The 8,561-nt window shown below is 39.1% G+C and overlaps 1 long non-coding RNA gene across 1 annotated transcript; it reads right to left on the reverse strand.

Annotated features, from left to right (window-relative positions):
- Nucleotides 1-2,118: 2,118 nt before the first annotated feature.
- Nucleotides 2,119-5,994, reverse strand: LOC146511592 (uncharacterized). The gene is made up of 2 exons (XR_014876004.1): nt 5,048-5,994; nt 2,119-4,953 (listed from the first exon to the last, which is right to left on the reverse strand). It is a non-coding gene; the product is annotated as an uncharacterized LOC146511592 (long non-coding RNA).
- Between the last annotated feature and the right edge of the window lie 2,567 nt (nt 5,995-8,561).

The raw sequence follows: 8,561 nt of genomic DNA on the forward strand, positions 1-8,561 counted from the left end.
CTGCAGTCTGGTGTTACCTACATCTTCCTATTCAGAAGGCAGAATTTCCGAGTTCTGAGTACAATCAAAGCACCACGACTGCAGTTTTTGTGTTGGATGTAAAAGGCGCACATGACGCCTTTTACATGTGCCATGATTCCACGAGAGAATCATGGCATTCTCTCGTGGAAATATGCACATTATCTTTTCCTTTCTATCATGGCATTCTCTCGTGGAAATATGCACATTATCTTTTCCTTTCTATTGGTAGGTGGCACAGTGCACTTGTGGCAAGTAAGCAAGCTAGAAGACTGGCAAAGTTATGGAAGCAACACATTAACAAGAGAATTCTGAGTAAAACCAAAGTTACTTTCCCTAGTAACTAGTTACTTTGAAAGTAACGAGTAACTTGAAGTAACTGAGTTACTTTTGATAGAAGTAACTAGTAATGTAACTAAGTTACTATTTTAAAGTAACTTACCCAACACTGCAGGTAAGTAAATCAACAAAAGTTGATTCTGTTCATCTGGACATAGCGTTTTGTGGGAGAAACGTTTTGTCACTCATCTAAGTGACTTCTTCAGTCTCAGCTGACTGCAGATTCCTTCAGTGGGCTGGTTTCAGTCATTATGCAAATGTACTGTTTATAAGATTGGGGAAACCTGCAGTCAGCTGAGACTGAAGAAGTCACTTGGATGAGTGACGAAACGTTTCTCCCACAAAACGCTACGTCCAGATGAACAGAATCAACTTTTGGAGATTAGCCACTTACATTACACACATACACGCCCCTCCCCGAACAACTGCCAAATTAAAATTTTTGTAAATTTTTGGTAATTATGTCAAATTTTTAAGCATCTTGAAATTTCAAATTATTTCTGAGTGAAAAAAATTGTAATGAGCAATTCGAAATTTCGTGTTATTATCTCAAAATATCAAAATGCTAACGTACAAATGGAAAAATTGCAGAGTAAGAGTGTTCTGAGATACGCAATTCAAGATATTACGTCATTAACCAGAAATTTTAAGGTGCGTTACTCTAAATTTATATTTACTGTTTGTGTACTGTATGTGTTGTCCTGTATGTATATTTAAAGCAAGAGAATAGCTCTTTTAGCCAGTGTGACTGTTTTTAATGTGGCTTTTAATGATCTGCTATTTTGTATTATTCACATGTTTGTGCTCACTTGTCTGTATGCAATATAGTATTTGTTTTTTACTTGTTATATTATTATGTGTCGTATTTGCTGTAGCTTTTGCTGCCCTATTGGCCAGGTCTTTCTTGGAAATTAGATTTAAATCTCACCTGGATAAATAAAGGATAATAAAGACAAATGTATAATAAATATCCCACAATGTCCTTGATCTTATTAGAATTTTCGCATTTTTTCTGTATAAATAGATGGGCGACCTGAAGACTTGGATACAGGATTTTAAATGACCACATTGGCTATAGAAAGACTGAAAACATAGTCGTGCAAAGGACAGGCTGTTGGAGCCTGCTCGGTCTGCTTTTACCACAGGATGGCTCACGAGGTTAATTACAGGTGGATCATCTGTAGTGGTTCATGTGATTGCTGAAAACCCCTCGTGCGCATCATGATTGCGCACCTCAGTGTGCGCCAATAGTCAACAAAATGACACATGAATGATTACAGTTTTATCTCCAGTGCAACATTTTAACAGCAATAATTTTGCGGAAGTTACTTAGTATTATTGTGGTAAAAATAGAACAAGTAGAAGCGTGTCACTGTGTGATACTTGAGTTCTTTGCCTGAACTTTATTGCCTTTTATTTACAGTATCCTCAGGTCATTGGTCAGGTTCTTGTACCTTAGAGGAATGTGCTTTTTGTGTGAGCTTGTTAAACCACTTAACACTGACCTACGAATCATCCAAACATAAAAAGACACATAGCACAAGGGATGAACCAGTATAGTGCCTACACATGACAGACAACTTAGCAAAGATATTTCTATACATCCTAGCAAACAATACAGAAATGATCAGCGGTTCAACACTTCTACACACTTCTATAAATAGCATTTTTCCTATGGTAGTCATCTGACCTGCAAAAACAAAAACAAGTCCAGTATCAGAAAGTGGTAATCCTTCTGAAAAGCGGAAAAACAGCATGTGACTCTGAAAGACAGAGTTAAAAAAATACCAAACACCACATCTGCTTTATTGTGTTGCCTCATACAAAATGCAAAATAAGGTCAGACAGATCTGAAACATCATGTTCGCAACACAAAAAGTTGCGAGCTGTTCGGCGCACAGCTTTGTGAAACCGCATGACTTTCACGGATGCATGCGCATTCAAGGGCTGGGCATTATCCACTTGTGACAGTTTTATATCAAGCAGTAAATTGTGGTATTGTGAGACACCTGTGGCTGCTCCACAACAGTGACAAAGTAATGGAAGCATGAAGACATAACGGCATTAATGCTGAAATGCTGGCAGATGGGATGAGATTTTCTGGCAAATGATGATACTGCAGATGGTACTATTATCATCATGTGTTTGATGACATCTTGATTTGTGTGTGCTTGAGTACTCTGAAATTTTGTTTACAAGTACAACAAGCATATACCGAAAAATACCCAACGCGACTTGAGTTTTACTGGAACCCCTCTCACGTAAATCCACACTGTATGTACAGAGTATAAACACACAGCGTCTCGGGATGTAACTCGCAGCCTGGGCCTTCTGCCGTGCAGCCTATCTCAGATTTATATGGTAAAGTTGCAAGCTGGAGGTCTCACAACTGATTAAAGTCTCTGTCACAGAGACATTAGATATTCCATTAGTTCACAGCCCCATCCCAGTGTGCCCAGTAAATCATGGCAGTATACAGTACGAGGCAAATGTTGTATACTCCATTCTGCCGTGCATTCTAAAGACCAGTCTCTGTGTCTTACATTGTATGATTTATGAGGTGTGTAACTACTTATATTGTGTAAACCTTGAAGTTCTTGCCTAAAATAATTTCTGACACCTGTGTTTCATCAATATCATTTATCTTTTTTTACTGTATTCATTTGACTTTGAACAAAGCAGCTTAAGAACATTTAGTTTTAAGATACCAGTGTGTCCATAAAACTATGTTGTCAGGCCTTGTTCAGATGCAGGAAACTTTATTTTAACATTTCCTATTTCCTTATTTTAGGTTAAAGATCTGCTTAAATTTTACATCTATGCAACTGTAAATCTAGAATAAATCTGACTTTAATGAGAGCATATAGAACATATATGTACCGTTTCACTGTTTGGCACAAGTGTCGAATAATAGCAGCAGTAAGCTGTAATGCTAGAAGCAGTAATGATTACATACTTTGGAAGAAGGTGCTGATCACAAGATCCTGTTTCAAGTCGAGAAAGTCCGAAGCATCCTGACGATTGCTGCTATATTTCGATCCATACCCATAAATGATGAGACCCTTAATCAGAACATTTGTCACAGAGTTAGAGCCAGATTGGATCGGGCTGTGAGATGCCAGCTACCCAGAGGCAAAGGCAAGATATTGTGAATGTTCCTCAGTGGTTAGCTGCAGTATATGTCAAAATCCTAAGAACCTAAGTTGAACCAGTTCATTTATAACAAATTAGTTTTCTTTCATATTTAGTGATTATGTTTTTTAAAGCTCAGTCTTCATTTTTCTAGGCATGCTTTTGATTAGCATTTTGATGCTATTTGATCAGCATCATTGTGATTACAGAGAACAACATATGCAAAACAAGCTGCTGATGAAAAATGTGTTTCATCTTGTGAGAATACTTGTTTAAAAGGTCATAATGCACATATGGGCTGATCAACCACGTACTGATACATGGACGTGTTGTTACCTGTATTAATCTCTGGCTCTCTTCCACAGCATGTCTTTCATCCTGTCTTCCTTCTCTCACCTCAACCGGTCGCAGCAGATGGCCCCGCCCCTCCCTGAGCCTGGTTCTGCCGGAGGTTTCTTCCTGTTAAAAGGGAGTTTTTCCTTCCCACTGTCGCCAAAGTGCTTGCTCATAGGAGGTCATATGATTGTTGGGTTTTTCTCTGTATGTATTATTGTAGTGTCTACCTTACAATATAAAGCGCCATGAGGCAATTGTTGTTGTGATTTCACGCTGTATAAATAAAATTGAATTGAATTGTTAGCACGGGTAAAAACTGCACCTTTGCACAGTTATACAACCACTGTGCTTTAAGATCTGCAGCCACATTACTGATGAATGGACATTTCACAAATAAAGGCACACTGACACGGTAGATCCGATTCATGACTGCAACTCGTATTTCCCTGAGAAAAAAACCACAAGCAGACATTAAGTCTACCTTGACTTTTCAGCCCTCTGCTCTTTGGGCTTTACTGGAGACACAATAAGGACGGAGCCATAAAACATGGGGTCCAACAGATGCTCGCTGAAGACAACCGCAGTCCATTATAGAGCCTGTTAAAGATACTCAGGCAGTTTGCTAACCCGCTGTCACCCTAGCCTCTGCACTCTTCACTGGTTTTTGTCTGCTGCTGCTGCAGACAAAGATAGAGTTATAGCTCAGAATGACTTCCTCAATGTGAAGCTTAGGCAGCTCTTCTAAATAAAAAAAGAACGCCTGCTCCTATCAAGCAGATGTCATTTGTTGCCTGACAGATGTATCCATATTTTTTCTTTCTCTTGTCTTCTTAACAGTTTGGCTTTACGAGCCTCTGTTGTTTACTTTTCTGAGAGAATAAGGGCTGACATACAATTTACAAGGGCAAAGAAGTGGGTTTGGGAGTATGAGCTAAGCATATGGCCAGACTCCCTGAATTGGGGGGATTCAGTTGATGTTTGCTTTAAGGAAAGGATGACAACAACCAGAAAATCAGGTATTTTGTGCTGTTTTGGGTGGAGTGCCATTTCCATGGGGTGGGGTGCTTTCTTTGCAGTGTTTAGGTGGGTGGCATGTGTCAAAATGACATCCACATGAATACCAGGAGCCTAGTGGATTGAAACAGAAGGAACAGTGTTATTCGTCATTGGTTTGATTTTTAGGTTTATACTAATTTAAATTAAAATCAAGTAAGTATTGTACCTTCAGCCAGACTGGGCGGTGACTTGAAGTTAATTGTGGACGTTAAGACCATCAGTGTGGGTGCAGGGTGTGGCAGAGAGGAGAATGTCTGTGAAGGGCTGACAAATTAGAAAACAGGAGTTGCAGAAACCCTTAATTTTACTCCTCTCAAGTGCTTAGTTAAGCATAGCTGTAAAATTGCATATGGGTGACAGTCAAAGCCTGTAATGGCGATATTTAAGCAGTGCTGTAGATCCAACAGCTGCGTCACAAAATAAACAGTGTAAAACCACCCAGGTTACAAAGTGGAACTAGTGTACTGTATCTTATAATACTGCCTAATTCATGTGAATTATTTTGAACCTAAACTTGTATTTATTGGGTGTGATCATCATTTAAAAAGGTTTCAATCACAAGCTCCTTTTCATTAAGGGCGCGTACACGCATTAGATACAACACAGACAAGGTAAAACGAAAGTACACCCTTAGATCAATCGATTACACCATGTCATTATTTATTAAACAAAAACCAAGCCAAATGAAGCAGAGCGTGAAAAATAAAGTCTTTGTTCACCTCAGGTTGAAGTTACCCAATTTCAAAGCCTTGACGGTTTTTTATGCCCTCATTTGCAAAATCTTAGAGCTGACAAATGATGCTCTTTGTTTTTACCGTGTAGTTTTAAACTGTTAAAAACACTGAGATCACCTTTTCGGCTTAGAGTTAAATTGTATAATCATTGCTACTGTCTCCCTAGATCAGACTGGTAGCAAAGAGAAACAGAAAGCCAGGCTTTAACCAGAATTAACATAGTGTGGACAGACTAGTTGATTCCCTATCACTGTTTCCTGGCTCCAGCTATAATTACACTGTGATTATATTTAATGGAGCGATTTCATCTCAATATTCTTGTCTAAATGATTTCAAGAAAGAAGAAAAAAACAGCTTTGTTCAAAGCTTTTTGTCCTGTGAGGACACTGAAACACAAACATACCGATGACATGTCATTCATGCATCAGACCAGGGGTCCCCAACTCCAGGCCTCGAGGGCCGGTGTCCTGCAGGTTTTAGAGCTCACCCTGGGTCTACACACCTGAATCAAATGATTAGTTCATTACCAGGCCTCTGGAGAACTTCAGGACATGTTGAGGAGGTCGTTTGGCCATTTGAATCAGCTGCGTTGGATCAGGGACACATCTAAAAACGACAGGACACTCGAGGCCTGCAGTTGGGGACCCATGCATCAGACAAACCAAAGCCAATCAATCCCTCCTGCTCTCTTGCGTCTCCCCTCACAGAGCTTTGGCATTCTCACGACTGTAATGGTAGACAAATGTGCTAGAACGTGGCTTAAACGGTCTGTAAGAGTGAGTGGGCAAATATCTATTTTTCCATTTAAAGTTTATGCTTTCAGAGGAATTTTGTCTATTGGAGCGAGGTATTGGGGTAGAATGTGCTGACTCTATAAATGTGGCCAAACCACAGATTGAAGCCCTGCTCAAAACAGACGTATCCCATTATTACACAAGGGGAGAAGGGGCTTTCTGATTATACCGAGGTGGTTTATTCAAGTAATATAATCATTCGTGCTTAAAATGAAATATGTAGCTCGTAGCATCTCCACACTTGGCTTATAGTTGAGAAAAGAAACCCCCAAACTCTTTTTCAGTAGGAAACTCTTGACACAATGGCAGCACAGAGAGTTGTTTTCTAACAAATTAAAAGTCTGAAATGTTCTCTGATCTATTTTTAACTTTGGAAATGACTAAAAACAAAAAATGTTGGGCTTTTTGCTAAGAATATATATTTTTTAGCTAATTTGCATTAGTAAAAGGCAAAACAGTCCAGTTGAACCTGGTTTAGGTGCTCAACATTCATCCCAAATGAAGTTAAAATGCTAAACTGTGATGAGCATCCTAACTTGCATCTTAGCATATAGGTGTTTTTGCCTATAGTAGCATTTGGATGCGAAAGAACTGCTGGCTTGTCTGCAGACTCTTGTTTTACTGCAACTCACTTTTGGTTTTGTATATAAGTAATCAATAAAGCAAAAAAATGATGGACATAAATATGAAATGTTTTTAAAAATGGCAAAAAAGTTAATATCACTAAACCAACTAATACAAATTTAAAAAGTGGGTTGACATTCAAGGAGACAGAATGTATCTACTTGAAATACCACCCAGGCTAATAGGTGAAATGTTCCTCTCATGCCTCTGCTATACACTGGTTATCAGCAATGACAACTTGGCTCTTATTGATTCCTGTGTGTTTTGCATGTGTCATTCTGACATAAGGTAACCCCATCTGTGGATGGATTTCTGCAACACAACAGTCCTGTAGCCATTCAAAACACAAACTTCCTTCATAATAAAGACTGGGTTCTGCTGATGAGTCTGTCCTATGAGCACCGAGTAAAGGAGGCCAAGAGCAGGTTTTTTTCCCCCTACATGACAGCCTGGTATCAGTGTTTTTACACTGGCACATTTTTTTGTAAATTTCCCTCTGTTTCATGTTTATTTGGTGTGTGAGCGTGAATTTAGACACATCTGGCCACTGTCTGGTTATTAAAACACCATCAGACATTAGAGGTGTGCAACATAACCTTCATATTAATGTCTGGCCTCTAAAAAGCTAAAGAGATGGCTAACTGAGTTTGGCAGAGAATGTTACATTTCAGGATGCCTTTGCGAACACTTATAGATAAAACAACACGGCACGCCTCCACGTGACAATTCAACATCCAGTGCTTGACAGAGCGACTATGATATTAAATGACAGTCATTTTCTTTCCACTCTGTAATTTCGGCTACAGCTATGATGCAGGTTAATGGTTGGTACTGTGTGAATAGCAATTTGAGAGAACACAGAGTTTTATCCCAGCTCTTGGCGTAAACAACCAGTGAAGCAAGCAATCACCTAATTTTGTATGCCTCGTGCGATGCTCCGTAACGTTTCTAATGCTTTCTTTTGGACATGTAATATGTTTCCATACCAGATGTATGGAGGGATGTGCAGTTGTACAAACAAAACAAAGTACTATGAGGATCCAAGTACCCCAAAAAGCATCTGAATCATAGAGTGGAAAACTGAAATAAGGTTTAAACCAGGTTAGTTTCAGTCTTTATATTATTTTAAACAATATTCTTACAAATCAATAATTGGCCACTTCTATAGGATACATGCTGGCTACCCAGTATTATACACTACAAGGAGATTACAGCGTCTTTATGACCAGGGACTGTAACTCTGCTACTTGCTTTCAAAGAGTCGGCTATTCGTATTTGTGGAAATCACTTTCAGTAAGTAGGCTTCAAGATAATAAAAACTGTAAATTAGAGGGGAAAACGTTTCATGGGAAGTGCAAAATGAAATTCTATCTGTGGTTGACAATGTCGGACCTCCAGTGAAGTGGGAATCCCTCGAGTCTTTTTCCATAGCAGCCTTTCTGTGCAGACAGTATGATAATGAAGAGTGCTCACTGGCAGCGAGGAACTATGAAGCAGCTTGATATTAAACTGTTAAATATGAAAGGAT

Source organism: Neolamprologus multifasciatus, chromosome 9 (assembly GCF_963576455.1).
Source record: "Neolamprologus multifasciatus chromosome 9, fNeoMul1.2, whole genome shotgun sequence".
NCBI classification, from domain to species: domain Eukaryota; kingdom Metazoa; phylum Chordata; class Actinopteri; order Cichliformes; family Cichlidae; genus Neolamprologus; species Neolamprologus multifasciatus.